The sequence below is a fragment of the Capsicum annuum genome, chromosome 4, assembly GCF_002878395.1.
Source record: "Capsicum annuum cultivar UCD-10X-F1 chromosome 4, UCD10Xv1.1, whole genome shotgun sequence".
Classification (NCBI taxonomy): Eukaryota; Viridiplantae; Streptophyta; class Magnoliopsida; order Solanales; family Solanaceae; genus Capsicum; species Capsicum annuum.
The window spans coordinates 172407963-172416456 of record NC_061114.1 but is presented as its reverse complement, the minus strand read 5'-3'; positions in this window follow the sequence as shown (position 1 = coordinate 172416456).

Genomic DNA, 8494 nt, shown 5'->3' with positions numbered 1-8494 from the left:
AGTTTACAACCGTATTCCCAGGCAATGGCGCCATTTTTGATAACGCTCAAACTACACTCTTGAATGAGTGTAAGCGATCATTGTCAATATAAAACCCAACTAGGTTGGGGCCAAATTCCACAGGGAATAGGGTGTGAACTCACGTTGTTTACGATATAATTCACTGGTAGTTTACTATTTCCTGAGATGGGGGTTGAAATTTTGCAGCCAATTATTTGTCACTTTGAATTTAATGTTTGTATACAAGATTTTATGAAATAACAAGGATTATGTTCACTAGGGCTTACGGTACCTGACAGATGATAAAATTTACTCAAGATTCTCACGGTGTTCAGGATGACAAGCTATCTTGATTGATAATATGCTCACATGTCTCTCGACCTATTCAAGTGTCTGATTTCCTAATCCTTTCATACTGAGGGAATCACTATTCACTATCCAGATTTTACCTCAAGTTAATCAACCTTGTTACTACGCTGATTATTAAATGAAGCATTTTTAAGTCCCTATTGATATTTCACTTCCTATTGTTTACGATTTCTTTCTCAAGCAAACCAAAGTAGGTACGCCTATTTTTTCCAACCAACAAACATGAATGATAATCTCAAAATTACCAAGTAATCCTAACAATTATTTAAACCTTGAGTATTTCACACCTTATCATGATCGAACCCTAGATCTAATAGTCCTGGTTAAGAGTGTTTAGCCACTCATGATGCAAGAAATAAGGACACAAATTGAATTCATAATTGTAAAGGTTAACTTACAATAATGAAGGAAATCAAAAGTGTTCTTTCAATTGAATCATAAGGTACATCACCAAAATATTTATCTTAGAGAGAGAAAGAGAGAGAAAAGTCGTATGTTGTAGGATATCTCTATTGAATGATGGATGGATCATCCAAAAACCCTAAAACAAGGCTTTAAATAGTAACCCTAAATAAGGAAATAAAATTAAAGTTTCATATTTTCTTCAAAATAAATTACAACGATTGTGATGGCCTATCATGATTTTGATAGCCTGTCATGGACGTCGTTTACTTCTATGTAAATCCAAATTCTACTGCCTAAGATTGACTATGACGACCTATCATGATCTTGACGGTGTGTCATGATTTTCATCACAAAACTTCCTGTATCTTACATCCTCTGTTTGAAGTTGACGACATCCTTGACAGCCTATCACCAGGCTGACGATGTGTCATGGATGTCGTTAGCCACTCTTAGCTCTCTTTTTTCTTTTGATTTTAGTATTTTTGCTTCCTTTATTATTAGTTCCCTCTCTTCTATACTTTTGCTGCAAAATCAAAGTAAACTAATAAAAAATGACTAAAGTTTCTCAAGACTTTGCACTTATTTAGAGTTAAAAGCTTCAAATGTGTTAGCATGGGCTTACACATCAATGGAGATACCCCATTTTTTTGAGTGTTGTGTTGGTAGAATTAATGAGATGATATGTACTTGAGTCTAGGATTGTGACTTTGATCTAAGGGGGAGCTGGTGAATTAAGGTAATTCCTAAATTTTCTCAGTGTTACAAGTTATAGGTAGGAGTCATAACAAACCTATTCCTACTCAAGCATACTCCTCCTACTTCAATTAAGGAGGTTATTCTGCTAATGTCTTACATTATGTGTTCAAGCCATGCCTATGCCTATGGTTCGAGGTCTTTATGGACTTATGTTCATGATCTAACCTCCTAACTAGAAGCAATAATTTTTATCAGTAATCTAGTTTTTCATGTATTCAAGCTCTATGTTATGATTCTCATTATCCATAAAAAAACCATGTCATATATCATGCTTAGTTCTAAGGGAACTTGCTTTCTATATGTTATCAATTCATTTTATGTCGGGATTAACCAAAGTGATAAAAAATTATGCAAACTCATGGAAAATTTCAATTTTTTAAATGAGGAGAAATCGCTTCAACTGGAAATCTTTGTCTTAGTTGTTAACTACATAAATTTTGGCTTCTGCTATGTAACTCATGATATGTGCACCAATGTTGTCTCATTGTGCCCTTTACTAAGAACTCATGTTGTATTGTGTTTATGCCGAACGACTCTCTACTTAGTATCCAGACACTTGATATAGGAAGCACTTCATGATTGTATCATATTTTCATCGGATGTCCTACCTTGAGTATATTAATAGATATGGGTTATAATTAAGTAGTGTTTCTCTTATTCATGGTGATTGTGCTCGGGTCCCTTAATGACCATCTATATGTTAGTATGATGGTGGTTGTGGAAGCGTAGTAACATGTTATGTAGGAGAGTAGGTGCTCTTAAAGGTGAAAATATTTATGTGATTTCTTGAGCTAAGGCTATAGGAGAAGGGGAAAAACGAGATATATGGCAAAAATCCTTGTGAGATTGATTGAATTTGCTAGTCTTAGTGGGGGAATCTATGAAGCGGGTGTAGTAATGATAGGCTTGAATGTTGTGATTGATGAAAACACAAACCAATGTTTTATATGATTGGGACTCCTTTATTTCATTCCCTAGGGTGTTTGATGATAGTGATAAGGAGAGGTAATATTCTTAATGGGATATAGAGTACAGCGTCCCGTAGCTTAAGTTAGCACCTAGTTACTCTGAGTTAAGATTCTACAAAAACACATTTTGCAATAGGACTCAAACTCTTGTGGTTAGATATAAGATGGGGGAACTGTAAATTGGAAAGTTTAAAGTATGTTATTTATTGTTTGGGGTGAAGACGATTAGTGTCTCTAAGTTTAAGTTGATTTGTTATACCTTATAAGGTGGAGTATGCTTCTAATCCCATGTCCCATGAAAATCTTATTTTCATGATTAGTGCCAATGAAAGTTAGGCCTATTATCACTGAATTAACTCATGCCTTATGTTGTGATTATTATGATTCAAAGAACTTATGTGTAAGATCATCCATATGTAAAGTCTTATTAGCTTATGCTTCGTGCCTACACATTTCGCTAGGGGTTATCATGCAGCTCGTTTGATGCCATTGCATATTTTTATGAGGAAAAATATTCAATGTTAAATACGTTCTTCATTCTACTCTTTTAGAGCTTCAAAAAGTTCCTACCCATCATTCGGGGATGAATGATCCCAAGGTGGAGAAAATGTAACACCCCAAATTTTGAGCTAGAAATCTAACCATTGTTTCTATGTATGTAAGCTCTAATAGAAATAATTTCCAATTGATAATAAGTTTCATGATCTTTATCATTGTGTTTGAAGTGCTTTCAAGGTGATAATTTTTCATAGGAATCACTTAGAGCGAAGTTGAGCTAAGAGCCTTTGATTCGGCTAAATCTTTGTATTTGATTCTACAAGGGTCCACTTTAAACGTGTATGACTTTGGATACACGTAGAATTTTGTAGCTCAATACCCACCAAATTGTAGATAATTGAGTTAGTTTTCCAATATCTATTTTGCATTAATCTGATGCCTGATAAAAATATTATGGCATGTTTTAAGAGAGGAAATAAGCCAATGCGATTGGGATGTGGCGTGTCGATCTCTCGACACGATAAGTGACACAACGAGTTGCTATCCCAATGCAATATCTGATGCAACCCAAAGCTTTTTCACACGTTGTTTCAACTTCATAATGGTCTAGGGGCACTATGGTTATATTCCCTCACCCAAATCCATCCATAAAAAAAAATTTGGCCCACAAGGAGAATGAGTTGCCTCTTTATTCAATTTTCTCTTAAAGAAAACCCTAACCACCTACCAAGAACATGATTCAACTCTTCTTATCCAGAACAAGACTTCAAGCCTTTTAACTTCAAGATTATTAATAAAAGAGTCAAGATTAGGGTTCCATTCTTTGAATCAAGGAAGATAATGTACGTGGGACTATCCTAAAACTCATGGTAATGGATTTACCAATTTTTAACTTGTTTTAAAGAGTATATATGTATACATACGAAATTGGCTTCAAGATTTTGAAGAATATTCATTGAGAACCCTATGATTTAATGAAGTATTGTAGAAATTATGGTGTGGTGTTTTGAACTCGAATTATTTTTTTTTATCATGAAATATTAAGATTGTGAAGTTAAATGAGAGCATGGGATATATAATTCCCTCTTTACTATGAAAATCCCTTAATTTTACATGTTGTGAATTGATTATATGAACTGCTAAATGTTTCAATTTATTGGTGAACTATTATGTACAAATTGTACCATTTTTTTGGAATAATGAGAGGGTGTTTTACTTGTTGTATAAATGATCATGTTTCCATTAAAAATGGTTTCAAATTTGATAAGAAGGCGACCACCATAGATAAAGTATTGAAGAGAAAACGGTTTGGTTTCCAACTGTTACGAAATAAAAACTCTTGCTTAATTAGTAGATCTTTTGGGTGGTCAGCAATACCTTTTGAAATAATAAGAGGGTAGTAGAGATGTTGTGATATAGCTTTCAAGTCTGGGCATATCGATACCCTTTTTGATATGCCCAAAACATAATAAGAGATAAACAATTATAAGAAGAAGATATGTTTTAAAGAGTCTAAAATCAGTCTTAAGCGAGTTAGACGGTTACCCGAAGAAAGAAGGAGTGAAAAGACTCTATGCTGGAAATCGTGATTCGTCGACATAGAACTTTGGTACTACACTATGTGATCTGGTGTATCTTGAATTACGTTGTCCCTATTTGGGACAATGGTTAGGACCCCTGCTTTGTGATCTTGTGCCCAACCATGACATGTTGATTTGATTTGGGGATTTTGGCAGCCTGTTGTGTTATATTGCGTGTCCCCTTAACTGATACTCCAATCCCTGCAATAAACTAAGATTATGGGCTTGGCCACCAAGTTAAGGGAGGATTCCATATAGCCCGTGGAATTACATAGTGTAGGGTGTACCATCGAGCTCAGAAGAGAAGAAAGCGTAGAGTCATGATTCAAAGAATGTGTTTTGAAAGATTTAGATTATGCCCATGTGTTTTAAAATGTTTTAAGATGAAATGATTTTATGAAAGTATCTCACCTATATTGAATAAAAATGAATTTTGTTTTTGGATTGTTCTACGTACTAGTACATTTGTATTGACCCCCTATATTTCAAGATCTGAGGCCCAGTCTCGGGGTCCCACAAAGAAGTACGCTGGTCTTGTCTGGTGTTCAAATTTGGTGAGCCTCCCTTGTTTTGGAATACCTTTTTCTATGAAACATTATCATTGATTTTAATTCAGGATCCGACTGGGGGCCTTGCCCCAATTTTCAGATAGATGTTGTATTTGTATTGGTAGAGGTTTCGTAGACTAGTGTTAGATGCTCTTGGAATGTTGTGAAATTATATTCATTTTGTTCAGTTGAAGTAAGAGAATGACCATGTTTCTATTTTGCTATGTTTTTTGCAATTCCTTATAGTATATGAATTGAGTTTATGATTACCAGTTAGAGAAGAGCTCTAAGGCCTTCATGGCTCAAGATTCTCATCGCGGCCTGGGCCTCGGTTCAGGTCGCCAAAAGTTCCTTCCATGAGATTTCAACTGCCTCAAAGCATAAGTAATGAAATTCCTATCCTGCATTAACACAACACCCAAACCTAAAATTGAAGTACTACAAAACACTATAAAGCCCTTACCTTCAACTTCCAATGAAAGAATAGTTATTGTTGTCTAGAGTATCTCGAGCTTTGGAATCTCTTTTCACATTGTTCTAACCAAAAAAATGGCACATCCTGTTGTGTCAATCTTGTCAAGTGGATTGCAATGGATGCAATGTTCTTGAAAATTTTGCAATAATAACTAGCAAGATCCACAAAATATTTTACCTCAGTCATTGAAGTAGGTGGTTTCCAATTCTTTGCTGCCTTAATATCTTGGGATCCACCATCACCTATTTTTAAAAAATCACATGCCCTAAGAAAGGCAACTGAAGACAACCAAAATACACACTTTGAAAATTTATCAAAGAACTATTTCTCCTTTAGATTCTCCAAAGCTACGTGAAGATGGCTTTTATGATCTTCTTTAATCTTGGATTACACAATAATACCCTCAATAAACATAATAACAAAAAAAACCAAGAACGACTTAAAGATCCCGTTCATTAAACTTATAAAGTATGCAGGCGCATTAGTCAACCCAAAAGACATCACCAAAAAATCATAATTGCCATATTGAATTTTAAAAGAAATCATCGATATATCCTCTATCTATTCTTCAACTGATGATATCCGAACCTCAAATCAATTTTTGGAAACACTGGTGCACATTGTAACAGATCAAAGAAGTCATCTCTCTGAGGCAAAGCATATTTTTTGTAATGGTAACCTTCCTATAATTAATGTACACCCTCAAGCTACCATTTTTTCTTGACAAATAGGATCAATGAGAGAATAACTTGGATGAATAAAACCTTTGTCAAGTATCTCTTGCAGCTAACTTTTGACCTCCCTCAGCTCTATAGGATCCATCTGATAAACTGAAATAGACTTAGGGCGAGTACCCAGCTCTAAGTTAATTCAAAATCGATATCCCCATTTGGAGGCATACCTTGTAGGTCGGGAGGAAAAATTTATTGAAATTGTAGACTAATGAAACTGACTCTTGAAAAGGTGACCTTGCGTCTACATCCCAAAGATGAGCTAAAGATATTGAACACCCCTTCCCCAATAGCCTATTAGCCTGGAATAAGATATAATATTTATTAGTTTAGCCTTATACACTCCCTCCCACTTTAGTTCCTTCATCTCTAGAATAGCTAGATTCACTACTTTAGCATTATAGTTTAAAAAAGCATGACATGGAGATATCCAGATCATACCTAAAATTACATTGATGTCTAACATATTAAAAATAACCAAGTCTCCTCAACTCTTAAAACCCATAAATAATATAGGACCAGAACAAAAAACATAGATAACTGTCACACACTCTCCCATTGAAGTAGACTTATAAAAATAATAATCAAGTACATCACAAACTAGATTCAGACCCACCACAAACAAGACAAATACATAGGAATAGGTAAAACATAGATTAAATTAAAAAAATACCATCTGATCATAGAAAAACAATTTATGTGATCATTATGTGAAAAGCCTCAACGTTAGTCACCCAAAAATGTATAATAGTAAGCTCAATCAATCTGAGATAATTATTTTGTCGGTCGCTCTCTTCCCCCGATTGTATCATTTTCTTGACTGCCCTGACAACATTTCTGATTTACCCTTCCTTTCTATGGATGATCCCTACCATAGCCTCTCCCTCTTTTACCCACAGACACTATAGCTAGCATTTACTGATATGTCAGGGTATTCACCTGCCTCATAGAACACTCTCTCTTAAAGTGTTCTGCTCCAACATCTCATAGGATACAATTGACTTATCACTGTGCTCCAATACTAAAACTCATCTTTCTTGTGGTCATGAAGGGCCCATGTCACAAATTTCCCTAAGAAAAAGTGTGGAACTAACCCCAAGTCAATGGAGGTAAAATCAGTGACTGGCATTAACATACACTCAGCACCATTTCTTAGCATCCTTCTCAGCAAAAAAGTCACAATCTCAACTCCGTTTTGCTTCATAATCCCCATCTTATGTAACCTCTAATAGCAATAAATAATAAACTCAAAGGTCTCCTCAGACTTAGTACCCTGGAATATTGGAGGTTTAATCTTTAGAAATTTTGTCGACAATGTATGTTCTATACCAGTAATCAGCAAACCCAACACCAAATGAGGAAATTAATTAGTCCCTAAGGTTCATCCAAACTAGGAGCCATGGTGATTATAGGATGAAAAACTAAATCCTAATAAGTGATACCATATGTATGGCTCTAGTTCCAACCAAACCACTCATAAATGCTAACACTTCCTAAACAACCTCTGTAGACATTTGACATAGTCCTACAACCCTAGCTTTAATCGCTAACTCAGGCACCATACCATACTCTTCTACTACTTTTATCTCCTCAAAATAATCCTAAGTTAAAGGAGGTGATGCTAACCTCTTGAGATTTTGGACAACCACTACTTGATCTTCACCTGGCAGGTATAGATCATCCTTCTTCCCTTACCTCTTCCTTTTACTTTTCCTATTTCTTTCTCGACTAGCTCTACTATTGGGGTGGCCAATGTAGTAGCTATAAGCCAAGTTTCATTGTACCTCATGTTCATTATATATTCTAATTAAATAATGAAGAAGATTATATGTCCATTTATAACACCAAATACCAATTGGAATCAAGTTATAGTATGAAAGAAACAAGAATGACAAATTTCCTAAAGTCCTCACGCCTTTTGAAGAAAAGTACAAATATCTTTATACCATTTTGCGAGACTCTACTAGAACCATATTGGTACGATGACATCGACAAACCTAGATTCTCTGATATGATATTTTTCATGACCTAAACTTGTTACGATGGCACCCACTCTACTCATCTGATGGGAGAACCAACTATCCCAAATGACGATTCCATAAGACACACTTAGAAGAAATAAATGAAACTAATCCATTAATTTATCATCTAATCTAAAACCAAA